The sequence below is a fragment of the Cyclopterus lumpus genome, chromosome 5, assembly GCF_009769545.1.
Source record: "Cyclopterus lumpus isolate fCycLum1 chromosome 5, fCycLum1.pri, whole genome shotgun sequence".
Lineage (NCBI taxonomy): Eukaryota > Metazoa > Chordata > Actinopteri > Perciformes > Cyclopteridae > Cyclopterus > Cyclopterus lumpus.
Window position 1 is genome coordinate 12,846,982 of NC_046970.1, and position 18,124 is coordinate 12,865,105.

At 39.4% G+C, this 18,124-nt stretch overlaps 1 protein-coding gene and 2 long non-coding RNA genes across 4 annotated transcripts in view; 1 reads left to right on the forward strand and 2 right to left on the reverse strand.

Annotated features, from left to right (window-relative positions):
* dip2bb (disco-interacting protein 2 homolog Bb) overlaps positions 1-18,124 on the reverse strand; it is a 44,633-nt gene that overhangs the window by 23,353 nt on the left and 3,156 nt on the right. The gene's annotated exons all lie outside the window — the stretch shown is intronic.
* On the forward strand, positions 3,508-7,779 carry LOC117730770. Its single transcript, XR_004609488.1, has 4 exons — positions 3,508-5,425; positions 5,746-5,836; positions 6,201-6,263; positions 7,473-7,779. It is a non-coding gene; the product is annotated as an uncharacterized LOC117730770 (long non-coding RNA).
* On the reverse strand, positions 12,350-13,205 carry LOC117730771. The gene is made up of 3 exons (XR_004609489.1): positions 13,159-13,205; positions 12,815-12,888; positions 12,350-12,632 (listed from the first exon to the last, which is right to left on the reverse strand). It is a non-coding gene; the product is annotated as an uncharacterized LOC117730771 (long non-coding RNA).

An 18,124-nucleotide genomic window follows, 5' to 3' on the forward strand; every position in this document is an offset into this window, starting at 1 on the left:
AAGAATGATTGTAAGTCGATTTGGATAAAAGCGTCAGCTAAATGGTATAACATGCTTGAAAGTTTGAACCTCAAAAGAGCAGTGCAGCGGAAACTTTTGCTATATGGGATTTAGTGGCAAGGCATAACGAAGAATAACACAAAAGACAGTGAAGCGTCAAACACCCTTTATTTTTAGTTGAAGTATGAAAAGGCACATTACAAAATAGCCTTCATATAAAATCTGAATACTGTTAACACTCTTGGCTGGAGGGGTCCAGGGAGACGCTCTTCCCAAAACGTTTTCAAACATCAGATATCTGTAAGAAAAAGAATAAGTACATGAGTTGATTAAAGTTGAGTAATCCGAAAAAAATTAAAATAAAACTATGTGCTTCATGGCACTTAATCTTGTTGATTCTCACCTGACTATACATTGCTTGTGTTGCATTAAGATCTCATATGTACCTCGCTTTAGATAAAAGCATCTGCCAAATGCCACATTGTAAGGTAGCCCTGCCCTAAAGCATAACCTGCTTTATCTTCTATTTTATTCTAAATGGGAACATCATTTACAAATGAATGTTGGGTCGCATTGAAGACTTGAAACTATAGCAACTGAGACCATAAAATAATTAGGAAAATGATTACTTAAATGATTAATAAATCAAGTGAGAAGTAGGGTCATTTTCTCATAGACTTCTATACAATCAGACTTTATTTTTAACCAGTGGATTCGATTTTGTCAGCAGATGACAGGGACAGTAGTGATAGCTTATTTGTATAACTTTAGAGGTAAGACTGATTTTTGTATTGGAGAACTCGATTTCTGTTAGACACGTTAAACAAGAAAATTAATTTTACAACATTTTGTGTGTTGTTCTTGCACAGATTTAATGTGATTTTTTCCACTTAAATTAAAGCAGACAATGACCACTTATAGTGACAGCTTGTAATGTATTATATCTGCCTAAACCCCAGGAATTTCATTACTTTACTTAAAGCACCCAAGGACTACTTTTAGTGACATTGCATTATAATAGTGATTATAATGTATTATAAAATGATAATATATTAAAACTAGGAGAATTATAATACACTATGATTGTTGCAAAAGAATGTCAGTGAGTGACCAGCAATATATTATATATTAAAGTATTATGATACTTGACCTTATAAGTCATTATAAAATACTTTCTAATGTGTTATGATTATTCTAAAGCATCATTAATATTGTTGAGTGCTTATAACTATAATTTTACAGTGCTTTAAGCAGATTATAATGCATTAAAGCCTCAAGCTAAGGTTGTATGTAAGATGTGAAATATCAATGGCTGTGGTGGACCAACTGTCTTGGTCGTCAAAGGCAAGCCTGTTATGAAGAGTAGCCCGTGGTTTAATATCGTCACCTGTAGCCAGTGGGGAAAAAATAGAGCCCATGCAGTTGTAGACATCTGTATAAACTTGAAATGCAGCAAAAACCTTGGCACAATGAGAAATGCATAATTATTACATTTAAAAAATCATTGATAAACGATAATCTAAGAGGTTTAACATTACTTTAAACTACTAACACTTGGTGCACATGGTCACTTAAGGGACACATAAGTGGTATTTAGCTAACGTGTTAACTGTAGCCAGTGGGAAAAATAAAGCACATGCTGTTGTTGTCATCTGTATGAACTTGAAATACAGCAAACAATTCTACACAACAAGAAATGCCTAATACGTTAAAAAAGTCATTGATAAACCATAATTTAAGACAACACTTGGTGCACATGGTCACTTAAGCAGTACTTAGCTAACAAGCTTTATGAAGCCACCTTCAATAAACATTTCTAGTCTTATAAGCACTGTAGTTAGACCTACCATTATTTCTTACCTTATTCTCCACTTCCGAAAGTACCAAAATAAATTCTGCCGTAGTGGCAGCCCACCTTGGACGTCCTTAGGCCGGCTAAAGAGGGTGACCTTTGCCCTTGTGATGGAGGCCCAGTGCTGCAAAAGTGCATGCCGTCTTGGGCATGCATAATCCGGCCAAAGACTGTGCATCTAGCCATGGGGAATTGAGGGCAGTAGTGGTAACACTTTATCCGAGAAACAGCGTTATTGGCCGGCTTTAATTCAGCCTGGACGCAGAGCTCCAGAAGCGGTGAATGTAGCTCCGTTTGCGGGCTGAAGTCAGCCTGTTTAGCCCACTGATGGACCTTGGTTCGCGGATGCCGCTTCGACGCAAATTGGCAGAGATACCTAGGATATATTCAGCCAATTTAGCCCGGAGATGACGCTGACTTAGTGCCCTATCAAACTGCACAATTGCTGTTGAATTGACTTTGCTTCCATCAACAATTAAAATACATTAAAGACAGTCACTGTCTACAGTGAGATGTTCAACAATTTAAATGTACATTGTCCCATATCAAAGATGGCTAATGGCCTAACCACTGCAGCCAACACCTTGGACCTGGCTGGCTTTGAGCTATGCAGAACAATAAAGACAAGAAGAGGGGGAAATGGCTTTGCAATGGTGACTCACTACATGCAGTTAAAAGTCTGAAAACAAATGTTGCAACTTGTATGGAATAATGGCAATGTTGGCAAATGAGTGTTGCTGTGGGCAGAGGCCCAAACTAACATGCTGCGTAACACTGCATAACAGTGAAAATTAGGGAAAAATTACATTGTTATGTGTGCACAGTTGGCATTTTGGTGGTTCAAAAGGAAAGGTTAGGGATTTGTTAAAATGCAAGAGGGTCATACTATGGGCCATATGAATGTAACTGTAACATCACCATGATGTCAATCCAGCCATTAGCTTTTCATATAGGCCTACATACAGAATGCAATATATGCAGTGATTTTTGTTGATTGTTCCATCTCCATTTGCTGTCAGTCCTCAATTTGGTTATTGTGCAGGTAATGGCACTAAAACTTGTTTGGAATATTTGGGTGCTTCATTTTGTTTAAATAACCACTTTTAAATACTGGGCCTCTACTTGTGTGTGCTTGCGTTGAGGCTAACAGTAGTAATAATAATTATAATCTACCACTGCTGAGTAGGCTAAATGTATAGGAAACACTGCATATGGATCAATGTGTTGGAGTTATGTAGACTGTAAACTAGTAGACCTACATAGGAATTGAATGACCAACCGTTGCCTCTCCCAGCCGGCCTTAAAAATCTACTAAGTGTGGAAATATATATATATATACATACTGTATATATGGTATATTCCATACCATGTGTGTGTTTGTGTGAGCCTATAGGTATAACTTTACCATATATTATTAAATTTTTATTCATACACTGCAATGACCAATTAATTAAATATAACAGCCTACAAATAGAACTAAATACACACATTTCTTTTGTTTCTTTTAAAACAAGTCATATTTTCCAATAGTTACTATGTAACCTCGCTTAAACAATTGCTATTGGCTGTCTCACGACTTTGCTTTGAACATGATTGGATAATCTGACTGTCATTCAGAAAACTGGCCAATGACAACTGCGCGCGCCTCAAATTTGAAATTATTTCTGTTGGAGGGAAACTGCTACTGCTGCTGGGACCGGGGTACTGTTTGGTCTGCTTGTCTCTGCTGTTAACGTGACATGCAGTATTACCTGTATTATTACCTGGAGTATTATCTGCATTATTACCTGAGTATTTTACATACGCCTGTGAATTTGACTTGTGGGATGTCAACGGAGAACAGAAGACTGGAACATGAACACAGAGGAAGGATCCAACGGGATCTGGTCACTTCAGTAAAGTTAAGTGAATTTATATCTTGCAAAAATATTGAAGATCAGGTAAGAAAACATTTTCCCTGTTATTTTCTAACGTAATGTTATGTTTTGTGTTCATGTCCTTAATGTATGTAACTAACCCAGTCTAAAACTATTTCATTTTAGACAAATATATAAAAAAATGGAGATAATTAATTTCAAATGTTTAAAAAGTAACGTTATTACATTTAAATCTGTTAATTCGAGTGTTTTAATACAGTTCATAGTGGTGCTATAGGCGGATAAAATGACTGTGACAAAGAGTTAGGTTAGCTAGTTAAGTAAACTAGCTACAGGTAACGTTAGCTTGTTAGCATGATTCTGTCTCCAGGACAGAAAAACATACTTGAATGTGGTTTAGAGGGGAGGGGAGGGGGAGAGATGCGTGCTCCGTAACATGCCCACACGACACGTCACTGGGGGTGAGGGGAGAGATGCGTGCTCCGTAACATGCCCACACGACACGTCACTGGGGGTGAGGGGAGAGATGCGTGCTCCGTAACATATCCCCACGACACGTCACTGGGGGGGTGAGGGGAGAGATGCGTGCTCCGTAACATATCCCCACGACACGTCACTGGGGGGGGGGTGAGGGCTGAGAGCCGTGCTCCGTAACATATCCCCACGACACGTCACTGGGGGGGTGAGGGGAGAGATGCGTGCTCCGTAACATGTCCCCACGACACGTCACTGGGGGGGTGAGGGGAGAGATGCGTGCTCCGTAACATGCCCACACGACACGTCACTGGGGGTGAGGGGAGAGATGCGTGCTCCGTAACATATCCCCACGACACGTCACTGGGGGGGTGAGGGGAGAGATGCGTGCTCCGTAACATATCCCCACGACACGTCACTGGGGGGGGGTGAGGGGAGAGATGCGTGCTCCGTAACATGTCCCCACGACACGTCACTGGGGGGGTGAGGGGAGAGATGCGTGCTCCGTAACATGCCCACACGACACGTCACTGGGGGGGTGAGGGGAGAGATGCGTGCTCACATGCCCACACAACACGTCACTGGGGGGGTGAGGGGAGAGATGCGTGCTCACATGCCCACACAACACGTCACTGGGGGGGTGAGGGGAGAGATGCGTGCTCCGTAACATGTCCCCATGACACGTCACTGGGGGGGTGAGGGGAGAGATGCGTGCTCCGTAACATATCCCCATGACACGTCACTGGGGGGGGCACGCTCCGTGCTCCGCAACATGTCCCCTGGGGTTTTTGAGAGTTAAGTATAATATATTAAATGTATAGTGTGCCGTTACTGATTTCTTAACAGTATATAAGTTATTAATTAATGAGAAGCATTTCTTATATTCCAAGGGAACAGCTTTGAGATATAACTTACAGTATTCTTCACTGTTTCACTGTACTTCACACAGCAAAGGACCATAAGCAGTGCATCACCTGTGAGATCATGAGAAGGCTGAAGAACCAGGAGTGACCCTAAGCAGTGCATCACCTGTGAGATCATGAGATGGCTGAAGAACCAGGAGTGACCCTAAGCAGTGCATCACCTGTGAGATCATGAGATGGCTGAAGAACCAGGAGTGACCCTAAGCAGTGCATCACCTGTGAGATCATGAGAAGGCTGAAGAACCAGGAGTGACAAGATACCACCGGATGGTGGGACACAGAATTAAACCCAGGGACAGGTAGGCAAACAGAGGCAAGACATACAGAGATTGGATTTGTTCTTACATAAAAACAACTTAAAACAGCAAAAATGTGCTTCTAAACAGAAACATCCATGCATACATACACATAAAACACACATACATACTGTACAAATACTGTGTTCATTTAAGAAGCATGCTCTGAACAAATGCATGCATAAGTTACTCTGAGTCAGACTGGGAAATAAAGCCTATGATTCTTAAGTTGGAAAAAGGCAACATTGGTGATGCTGGTGATATGATCCTTAAAACTGAGTTCACCATCCATGGTTCCTTATAGGTTTTTAATCTGTTTTTAGTGATCTGAAAATGCCTGTTCTCCGACGTTCCCCATCCAACCTGACAGCTTGAGAGGATCTGCAGAGAATGGCAGAAAATCCCCAAATCCAGGTGCGTTATACCAAAGAGACTTGAGGCTGTAGCCGTGCCAAAGGTGCATTAACTGAGTAAAGGGTCTGAATACGTATGTCAATGGGATATTTCAGTTTTTCCTTTTTTAATAAATTTGCAAACATTTCTAAAATTCTGTTCTCTTTTTTATTATGGGGTATTGAGTGTAGATTGATGAGGGAAAAAATATTTAAATGATTTTAGCATAAGGTTACAACATATCAAAATGTGAAAAAAAGTGAAGGTCTGAATACTTTCTGAATGCACTATATGTGTAGCGGCAGTTTCTTTCTGAGTAATTTTTACATTTCCCTTTCCAACACTGATAACTGCTAACGATAAGAAACTTGCTTACATTTTTCAGATCAAGCATTGGAACAACGTTTACGGAGAACAGGCACCCAACAACACCCAAAGTCCATCACTAGTAAGTATCAACTGCAGTATATAAGATATTAGTCAATTTGAACCACTATTTCTAAACATTACATACCTTGTGATTCATATATGTATTATTTAGTATGATTTCTTAAGTACTTAATGAATTATATTTCCCCCACTGGCATAGAAAAACTGAGGAACTTCCTTTTGCCTTCCTTCCTTTGAGTTGTACGATGGCATTTAGAAAACACGCTGCACAGACAACACAGTACAGAAAAGCGCTGCAAATACAGAAAATCGTGATGAACACGGCTTGGACAGGCTTGTTGCTACGGTTTGTGACTCATGAAGTTATTGAAGTCGGTTATGTGTATCGTCCGTTTATGTTTACGTTGTGGACTTACATCATGCTACTGTTCTACTCGGAAAGTGCACTGCATGCACCTTGCAGAGCGGTAAAGCAGAATTATATCAGTCATTATTATTTCTAAGGAGATTTGACAGATTTTAAACTTTACTATCCGGTTCAACAGTGGACAGACGGCCTGTAGCCTGCATAATAATCAGATAGGCATTATTAGACAAACAAATATACAGAGGTATATGTTACAGTAGGCCAAGCATTCCCAGGAGACCTTCCTTAAATAATACCCATGTAGACAACTTCAACCTTGTGAAATGTACATATCACCACCACTGATAACGGTATTGCTTATATGGTTATTATGCAAGCTACAGTTAACGTAACTTTTTTTAATTTCGAGGCTGAGGTTATGTGAGATAGAATTCCGCTTTTTCGCTCTGCAAGGTCCTGTGAGTTGTGTGCAGCGGTCACTTTCCGTTCAGAGTAAAGCAGCAGCAAAAGTCTGTCCACAACGTAAACATCAACGGGTGATACACGGACCAAACTTCAAGCAGCAACAAACGTGTTCAACAATAGTGTCCTTTGGAAACACTTCCGTTTTCTGTATTTGCAGCATGTTTTCTAAATACTGGACATGTGTTGTCAAATTGATGAAGTTTATTTCTTAATTTGCTTGTGTTTTGTCTAATTGGTAAACATTTAATAACTAGCATTCTCAAAGCTGACTCGGTGTTCATATTGACAAAATGTTTCATAATGGCAAATGTCGGTATAGATTTTTGAATATAGTTTGTTTAAGCTTGTTTAAAGGAATGTTAAAAAATTCCAAGCCTACTTTCTAAGGACTTTTCAGTGAATCTTAGTGTGTCCTTTTTCTCTTTTTCCCCCCAGATGCACCAAGGATCAGGCTGATTACTGACGATTTGGAAGATTGTTCTTTATCTGCACTGTCACTTATGGTAAAGATTCATAGACCTTTTGCGGTATGTTTTGATTTTACTTATTAATACACTGCATAGTTGGGATTCTGAAAAGACCTCATCATGATAGTAACTAACAGTCAAGAGAGACACATGGAGAAATGCCATTTTTAGTTCTTCAATTCCTCTTGGGGGGCTCTGAAGAACTGTTTGTGAATAATTGGTTGATTTTGTAAATAAATATCTAAATACATTAAATACAATTGTTTTAAAATCAATAATGGTGTGTACTTTATTTGTAATTAAGTTTCCAACCCCTCGTTTAATTGAAATGTTAAAAGTCTTGTAGATGTATCAATTTATTTTGTATTTTTCACAGTAATCTGAAAAGCTTATATTTCATGATAATATAACAGTCTTTTACTGCAGAACCTTTAGGGATATCACTTTATTGAAGGTGTTTGATCGTAATAATTCAGGAAAAATCTGTAAAATAACAGTATTTCACTGCAAAACCTTTAATGAAAATTTCCATAGATTTATGGTTTTCACCCTTTATTTGAATTAAGATATTTTACCTTAATTTTACGTTTTTTGTTTGGCAGCCGCTGCTGCCAGTCATTTTACCTTCATTTTACGGTTAGTGATATCCCTTTATTAAAGGTGTTTGATTGTAATAATACAGGAAAAATCTGTATAATAACAGTATTTCACTGCAGAACTATGAGTGATATCCCTTTATTGAAGGTGTTTGATTGTAATAATACAGGAAAAATCTGTATAATAACAGTATTTTACTGCAGAACTATGAGTGATATCCCTTTATTGAAGGTGTTTCATCGTAATAATACAGGAAGAATCTGTAAAATAACAAGTTTTCTCTGCAGAATTGTTTGTGATATCCCTTTATTGAAGGTGTTTGATTGTAATAATACAGGAAAAATCTGTAAAATAACAGTATTTCACTGCAAAACCTTTTAATGAAAATTTCCGTAAAATTCTGTTTTTCGCCCTTTATTTGAATTAAGATATTTTACCTTCATTTTAGGGTTTTTGTTTGGCAGCCGCTGCTGCCAGTAATTTTACCTTCATTTTACGGTTTTTTTTTTTACAGTGTACTAAAAATCCATCTGGAGAGCCTGCACTCACTTTTATAATAACTGTGTGTGGCAGCAATGATTCATTCAGTATGTTATTATGAAATCACCTAGCAGTGACTTACAGAATGAATAAGAAGGATCAGAAAACTAAATAAGTCTGTATAAAACTGAATCTCTGAAAATTAGGCTGCTGTGAAAGGTTGAAAGCCATTATTGGAGATTCTTTGGACATTAGAAATTAGATGAGAATTTCTTGTGATATTGATAAGAATATATCACAATATAAAGAATAATTCTGCGTTCTTACAACTTTGGTGTTATATTTGTAGTTTTGACCAGAAAACACGAGCCGTCAGACAAACACAATCAGACAATTTATCAGATTAAACAAGAATGAACTCTCAATTTAAATGTTCAAACCAATATTGACAAGAAGTCTTTGAAGTGCTTAGAAAATAAAGACAATTTTGAAATATGTACAATTACACAACAACTGGACAAACTCCAGTTGAAAGCTACAGAGCAGCTATGAACCTTGTGATGAGATTGTTGTTTTGCCTGCTGTTTCCAAGGTCAAGAATGGACATCCAATCTTAACAGTTTAGCCAGATAATCTACATTTTGAGAAAAAAGACAATCTGAACATGCACACTATGCCTGTAATAGTGCATATCTCATTGTACAATCCATGGCATTGAAGCACTACTTTGGTCTGTAAACTGTGATGTAAACTGTAATGTTGTGTTCCCGTATCACAGCAATTAAGTTGATGATGGGTTACATTTCATGTTGCTAATAGGATTGATGTGCAAAATTACAAAAAATCAGACCCACGTTGCAATAAACCAGATCGATCCTGTATATTCAGTTCATCAAGAGAAGGTGAATATACAACATGAAATTCAAAAATACAATCATAAATAAAATCATATATTCATCAAACAAAAAACACATTTTGTTAGTTTTTAATCCAATTTGCTTGGAATCTTTACTTTTGGTAAACACAAATATAAAAAACAACATATGATTGTAAAATGTTGATGCATCTCCACAAATTACAGATCCAGCTCTACATTTAAACTTATTGATTATCTCAGCATTAATTATAACATATTTACATCGGTCACAGATATTCAGCACACGAGACAACCCAGCAATATTTCAGCAAACTGCACTACTGAAGCTGAAGCCTCTACTCAGTTAAAACAACTCACTGCTGACAAACTGACACAAAATGAGAGTGCTCATGTTAGGGAGATATTGCCTGAAAAGCCACTCTAACAGAATATCTACTCTGGGACCTCTTTTTTTTGTTTAACTATAAAGGAAGTAAAGCAACCACTTCCATAAGTAATGCATGAACGGTACAGTTGGCCTAGCTCAGTCACATGATTTATTTTTAGCTCATGTGAACAGGCAGTTTATCTGCAGCGAGATGCACAGAGAGAGAGCGGGGTGGGGGGGGAAGAGAGGGGGGGGATCCAGTTGGTGATGGGAATGGGGGAGGGGCTGTCGTGGCATTAAATCACTCTTCCATCTGGATGATTTGAAATTCATCTGTTTTTTATGGTTGCATCATCAGATCCATGCTCCAGCAGCAGGACATGACTTGGATAGTAATGCTACACTTTCCGTAACCAGTGTAGTCTTACCATCACAGTAGAAGTCGTTCGCTCTTTTCTGTGGACTAGATATTAAGCACAACATCTGGTGAATTTGTGTTAATGACTTATCCGGCATTAGCAACGTGCTTTCCTAAGCGGTGACATCAGTGTGTGGTTGAAGTATTGAGTTGTTCAATGTTTCAAGGGCTGGCTCTCTAGCCAGCTTGCTAATTCAACCATGATGTCATGCGACAGTTGCAGAACATAAAAAGCACCTTGTGAACTGCTGCGCTTGGTCTAAATGTGGCAAGTGGAATATCAGAGCCTTTATAATATCTGTTTTTTCTGTGCTATAACTTACATATGAAAAGTGCTTTACAAATAAAACATATTCTTTTGCAGAAACTTAAGGCGACAAACTGTTCCTGCCTGCTCACGGTTGACACTTGAATAAACAATCAAAGAGATCTACTTAAAAGGCAAAGCATGGCTCCGCTGAGGTGAGGAGGGCCTCGTTAACCCACTTTCTCACAGTCATCCAGTCATGTCTGTCCCGATGTTGGAGGTCACAATCAAAATATTTCAGGCTGCCACAGCTCTCCGCTTATGCCTCAGTTTAACAAATGGATTGGTGAAGAAGACTCCTTCACCTCGGAGCGTATGTTTTGATTCCCTAAAATGTGTAGAGAGAAACATCAAAGCCCTGTGCACTCTCACACTCGCTAGCCTCAGATTATTTGAATAGCAGCGAGACGGCTCTCTCCTTCTACCCCACAGGCACTCCGTCTGAATTGTAATTAGCTACCGACCTCTATTGCCTCTCCGTTTTTTCCCCCTCTTAATCATGGCATCTCACTCAGTTGCTTTTAAACACGTGCCGGACACCTGATCGCTAAAAATGATCAGTCACGTTAAAATAGACCAGGGACTTCCAGGTGTTATCTCACAGAAAAAAAGACAATTGCAATGAGGCGTGATTATTTACAATCAGATCTTCCAAAAGTAATAAGTCAGTTAAAATCTTGACTTATGTGAGTAGCTGCCTCTGTGGTACAGTGACATCTCTGAATGTGTGAATATGACTTCAAGTGTGTTATTTTCACGAAGCATTAAGAGCTGGTACATTTTACCAACTCACTGTGTCCACACCAACAATCAGCCTTGGCCACAGCTACAGGACACATGACACACACCTGAACATGTTTGACAGGATCTATTGTTGAACTTAGACAACTTAATGCTGTATGAGTAAGTATCCATAATCTCTCTCTCACACACACATACATGATCTCTGTGAGGGAGGATGATGTCATGTTCTCCTGTTTTCAATCTTCTCCTCTGACAGAGTTTTCCTGCTGAGTCGGCAAAACCAAATCCAGTTATATATTTCTTTATAAGAAACTATAAGAGAGTCGACCACCATATAACAAACTGGACTCACAACTAAGGTCATAGCATATAGTCGTAGTTGAAGGTGGTTGGACTGTTTTAGGATCAGTTTGTATCATTTGCATGTGGTATGACAGATGGGTGTGTATGCATGTGTGAGCCTGCTGTCTGTTGGTGAAAACCTCAGGGGAGGAACCAACAGTTCAAAGTACATGTTGATACGAGACTGCAAGCGCGTCAATAAGAACATGCAAATACATTTTTAATTAAAAAAGTAATTGTATTCTTCTAAAATCATACAAGTCCTTCCCTGGAACATTAAGGGCAAGAAACAACTGCTAACCAGAGGTCACATGCCTGCAAAGGTTTTGAAAATGTGGAAGTCTTTTGACCCAACCTTTTTTTAATGGCATCAAAAGTCAAAATGATTCCATCCTCAGCCGATGATTTGATGTTAATGCAAGCAGGCTTGGGAAAGAGGATTTTAATGATATCTAACCATCTGATTGACCCACAAGACTAAATAGCAGTAGAACTTTAGTCCTTGATAAAAGTTGTTAATTAATACATACTTAATACAACTAGATTTATAAACGTGCCTGCACTATTTCATATTCAGGATGAAGATTTGGTGTTTGTTGAAGAAATGACATCTGGACCTGTTTCAATATCTGCATCAATCTAGAGAATCATTTTATACTGCAGCTATTTATTCCACCTTCTTATAATGTAAGAACTAAATAAACACACAAACGTTTATTTACCGTGCTTTATTTGTGATTAGTTAAAAGTGCATACTTGTTTTAGAATCAGCACATGAGATGTGCATCAAGTATGTCAATGAGAAACTTCATCCAATAAATGAGGTCAGTTGAAGGACATGCATATAGATGTCCCGTCCACAAGAAGAGGAATCAACGGTGGGGTTTACTTGCTGTGCTGCAGCAAGACAGACCTTCAGCTGACAAGGGCCATGGCACCTCTGCTACAATGACCCCATGCTCTGGATCACCACCGCCAGTGTTCTGCTTGCAGGATCTGAGATGGACCAAACACATACATTAATTAAAATTATAGCCATTGCCTCGGTTTTTCACATACTGTAGACGACCTAATGTTAATATTTATTCATTTACATTAGAGTGATACAGCAAATTATTGAATACCATACTACAAATTGCATTTCTTTTTTCTTGTGCTAAATGTATAGTACACACTACCTCCTGCAGGTCTGGCTCTGGCACAGGTAATTGTAGCGTTCCAAAGCTGATTAGGGGACAGGTTTCCCTCTGTGCTTAAGGGGTGGCAATTCATAGGGTTTATTTTAAATAGTGTCATACATGCGTAGCTAACCTTAGCTAACATAGTCATGCATCAGCGTGCATGTAACGTGGGCTAACGTAACATGCACGCAGAAAGTGGGGCTGCATGTCAACACAGCAGCCCTCAATGTCGTTCTTTTAAAAAAAAGAGACTCCACTGCACTAACAACATGAAAACAAAGTTAAGTGCTGCTACATTTAAAATACTTTTGACAAAACAGAGCAATATGATGTCAACTTACCTCCATGTCCTCCTCACGTAACTTCCCGTTAGCGTAGCGAGCCAAGGGCCAAGCCGAATCCACCAATAGAAACGCCTCGCTCATTCAGCAGCGTATGACCCGCCCACTACGAGGTTGTTTTTTTTGAGAGCGTAGTTTTATATTTTGAGAGCAAAGATTTTTGATTTGAGAGCAACAAATTATAGTTTCATAAGCAAAACTTTTGCTTTCTTTGTTTGTGTAATGAAGACACAAATCTAAATTCATAGAGCCGAGGATCAAACCGCTGATCGTCTGATTGAAGAACGACCCTGCTCACCACTGAGCCACACCACCCCAGATTATCACTGTTCTTACTGTTAATACTGTTTATACTGATGATAATATCCAGAATTCATATCCCCCCTTTTTGTCCATTATATGTATTATATATATTACAACTCAACATTTGTCTAAGTGCCTGTACTGTGTGCAGTGATAATACAGTTTAATCTCAACTAATCTAATCTAACTATTCTTTCATACAGTCATTTCATATGGAGAAGAAATACATGTTGACTCACATAATAAAACTGGTATGACAAGAATTGGTGAGGAAGAAGTGCTTTAAAAAAGCCTAAAGCCCTATTACATGCACGCACACACACACACATACACATACAAACACACACACACACACACACACACACTTTCTCTGCAGGTCTCCAGTGATTATCTTCCTCTAGAGTAGCAGGCAGGGTGTGGCCAACTCAGGTAACAGAGTGATTCATGTTTCACTCCACACATTTCAACTCCCACAGGGAGTGACAACATCTCACACACACACATACACATACAAATACACACACAAATACACGTACACACACAGGCCTGAAGGGCCAGTATAAGTAATAACAGGGGCTACAAAGCGGGAAAGCAAAGGAGTGCAGTGAGTTAACTGAAAAGAAGAAGTGACTCAGACAGGGTCTCCATTCCACCTAATCTCATCAAATATTTCTTCTCTGCCTTTGCACAGCCAACAAAATGAAAGAGGGCATGGCTGACACACCTGACACACTTCACACACACTTCAACACTTAGTGACAAAGCTGTTACAAACGTAACGTAACACCTACAAGAGCACATTCTCCTGTGGGAGTTACACACTGGTATGAAACACTGCAAATTGACAATTATGTAAACCAAGACATATGGATGTCTCTGAAGAAGAGGAACATTCTGTGGATATTTGTAGTTTCTATTACCATCAACTAAAAGTACCAGGTGACATATCTATGTGTGGGCGAAAAGGCGTAAAAGGCAGCCTGAGAAGCTCAAAAGACTTTATTGTTTGTCGCTGTCACTGGAGGTGATCTGGTGAGCAGATGCTGCAGTCAAGTCAAGTCAAGTCAAGTCTATTGGTTCAGCCCACTTCCACATACAATATCTGTGTTTTACAGGCCCACAGTAGAAACAGTTCCTGTCCAGCAACTCTAAAACAGCACAAAAAAAACTTCACAAACACCACAGCACATAAGTAAAACATTTTAATGATGGCTGCAAATGGCAAACAAGTTGCATTTTCCTCCAAGGCAAGAAACCCATTTCTCCACCACATGTGAAGCAGCCTTAGAAATAGCACATCTTGTCCTCTGTAATGGTTTTAACAGCTTAGCAGAGCATTCAATTGTGTTACTGTATGTGGCTCTCCCACATATGGCCGTTCTAATCTGGAAAGGCTTTATGGAGAATTCACAAAGTTAAAGTGTGTGTGTAAGCAGCGTTGGAGGCAGGGTGTGGGGGTCCGTGTGGTGCTCCATGAGGAAACATGAGATGCAAGTCCATCGTGACAAAACAGGCCAGCACCATGTGATGAGGGAGGTTACCCAAAATGCATTAGGATGCAACTAATGAAAGTTTGTCAGTCAATTTACAGATAATCAACAACAAATTAGGGCTGTGCAATAATTCAAACTGATAATTCATCGTCATTGAATGGAATCCTAGTTTTGTTGATGATTCAATTCACAGCTATATCGAAGAAAGGAAAATAATTCTTAAGTTCGAGAAGCTGGAACCAGAACATTTTTATTTGATAAAAGGTTTATAAAAGTAGTTGATGATTTATTTTTGGTAATTTAAGGAATTGTCATATTATATAACATATCGAAATATTAACACAATGACAACTGAAATAATCATTACTTGCGATCCTAGCAGCAGACACTGGTGTGCAAAGCCTGATGCACGTTTTTCAGGCAGTCTGACTGCAGTTACTTCCACTCAGCATTTTTTAATAATTCAGTGAACAGCTCAGTGACTTTACCCCTACTCACTCACCATCCACCAATGTCATTTCTTTGTGTTTCTCTTAGCTCGAAGCTGCAGAAAACAAATAGATCAGATGATTCAAATGACCAACAGATTTAGTGAAGCACAGCTTTAAAGCCAGAAGAGGTTGAGAGCCCACCTGCAGTTCACTGTGAACTTGAAAGTGAGGCGGTTCACCAAGCATGTCTGTGCAGAGGTGTGCGCTCAGGTCTCAACTGAATTATTCAGTCTTTTTTGTACACAGGGCTTCAATGCATCCTCTGTGTTTGTGTGTGGGTATGTGTGCACAGTGAAATTAGACACAGAGGGTGTTATATAATACTCGTAAGGGATTTCCAAAAACATAACATAAAAAAAGAAAAAGTTCCCATGTGACATGGGTGGCATGTCCCTGTGTTTGTGGTGTAACATCAAGTCTGCGGCCTGGAGCGCTGGCTGGATATCAGAGTGTATCTCTGCAACAGTTAATTAGCTTTTAAATAGATAGTCGAAATCAGCTTCCTTCCTGTCGCTGTATATGCTGTGTGCACACACACTCGTGAATCACTGCTTGTAAGCTTGGAGACACATATGTGCATGCATGCACACACACACACACACACACACACACACACACACACACACACACACACACACACACACACACTTTGTGTTTTCCAGCCCATCAACCCTTAAGGAGACATTTGGTGATATTGTTCATATTGTAAACAAATCCCATGAAAGGATCAAAACCAGCAATGAACGTGTCCCACAAACAAGTCTTGTCTGTGTATCCATAGCCTGATATATCTTATTCCTTTGTGCCATGGACCGCCACTGTTTTGCAAAAAGTTTGAAAAGCCCACCAATGGGCCACATTGTTTACTGGCTGCTAAAGTGACTGCTAAACGTCATCATGCCATACACTAGTTACTAGCTACCATTGGCTTTTTGTCGAGGAAACCAGTGAGATGCTAACTTCCAGGTTGGGCTACACAAATGCATCATCCTTGCAGCAGTCGAGCTGCATCAAATCCTCACATTTCAGAAGCTGAAACTGGCAAATGTTTGGTATTTGTGCAAAGAAAACGATAACACAAGAACATGTCAAATTGGTTTATGATTTTTTTATGTTCAACACACTCTTATATACAGTCTATGATCCCATATCATCCAGCTGCCATAAATAGTCACTTGTGCACTTTATTAATCTACAGCTACAAATCCTTAACAAATGTGTATATATCTATATACATATATACACATTTGTTGAGGATTTGTTGTCAGTCAATAAGTAAAGCACAGAATAGTGGCAGCCTGGCAGATAGAGAGAAGGCAGTGATGGTGTCAGGGTGGGTGGGAGAGAGAGAGATCCCCAGCAGCAGTCCTGGCCCAGTGTGACTCACAGGCTAAATGAGCTAGGCGTGTTGCCCCCTGATGCTCTGTGACCTAGATTGAGAGCTCTCTCTCTCTCTCTCTCTCTCTCTCTCTCTCTCTCTCTCTCTCTCTCTCTCTCTCTCTCTCTCTGTGGAACAGGCTGCTGAGATGAAAATCTGCCTTGCTAGTCACTAGAAAATCCACACATCCCATTTATTAGCCTGGACAGAGGGACGCAAATTACTACATGCATCGGTGCAATCAGTGCAGAACTGTGCTTTACTGGATGCGATACATTTATGAGTCATGTATAGGGACTGTGCAGATGGCACGCACCATAGGTTATGAGTAGGGCTGTGTATCGTTTGAAATGTATCAATACTAGTGCCAATATGACATCTGAGTTTCAACATCAATACATTTTAGCCATGGCTCCAGAGACAGCAATGCCAGTCTTTCTGTCGACTACTATTGGATGGATTTCCATGAAATTTGGTTCAGTCTTTCAGGTTCCCATCAGAATTAATTGTAATAACTTTCGTGATCATTTGGCTTGCTCTCTATTACCACAATGTAATGACATTCCCTTCAACCTCCACTCTACTTTGTGCTAAACATGGTAGACTTTATCATTTGGCTCAATGCAGCGCGGAGCTTTAATACAGCCTCACAGACCCATTAACATGTCTGTAGACTATCATTTTAAGCGAGGATTCAGACCATGTTGTTGGAAGGATTAGGTTGTTTACATTTTCATATATTTTACCTTTTGTCACAATGATTGTAAAATAATCAGGAGAACAATTAAGTAATCTACTAGGAATGTGCATGCATGTATGTGGTTGGCCAATGTAGCGGCTACCTTATATCTAGACGCTTTTTTCCATTTCACAAAAGAAGCCAGACTTCTCAAATGTTAAATGCTTTCTAAACACAAACAGACGACATATCTGAATAAGCAATCAAGATTACCCATATATTTAATGCAAACTTTTTCGATACTTGAAGACAGACACCTGATCGATGCCACACACTGCCTGTTGTTTCTGTGAACAGCATCTGTACAAAGCACACACACTCAATACAAATAGGAGCTGCAGACACTACATATGCCCACACACTCCCAAGCTGAGCATCTTAACCAGTTGTTGTTGTTGTTGTTGTTCTGTGCTCAACATTCGAGACCGACTCAATCACCAAGTCTTTGATCCCCTCTATGGCTTTCTTTGAGTTCTTACAGTCACAGAGGTTAAAGTAGGTGGAGTTGCTCTATTTCTCTCTCTCTCACACACATACACACAAATGCACACACACACATTGC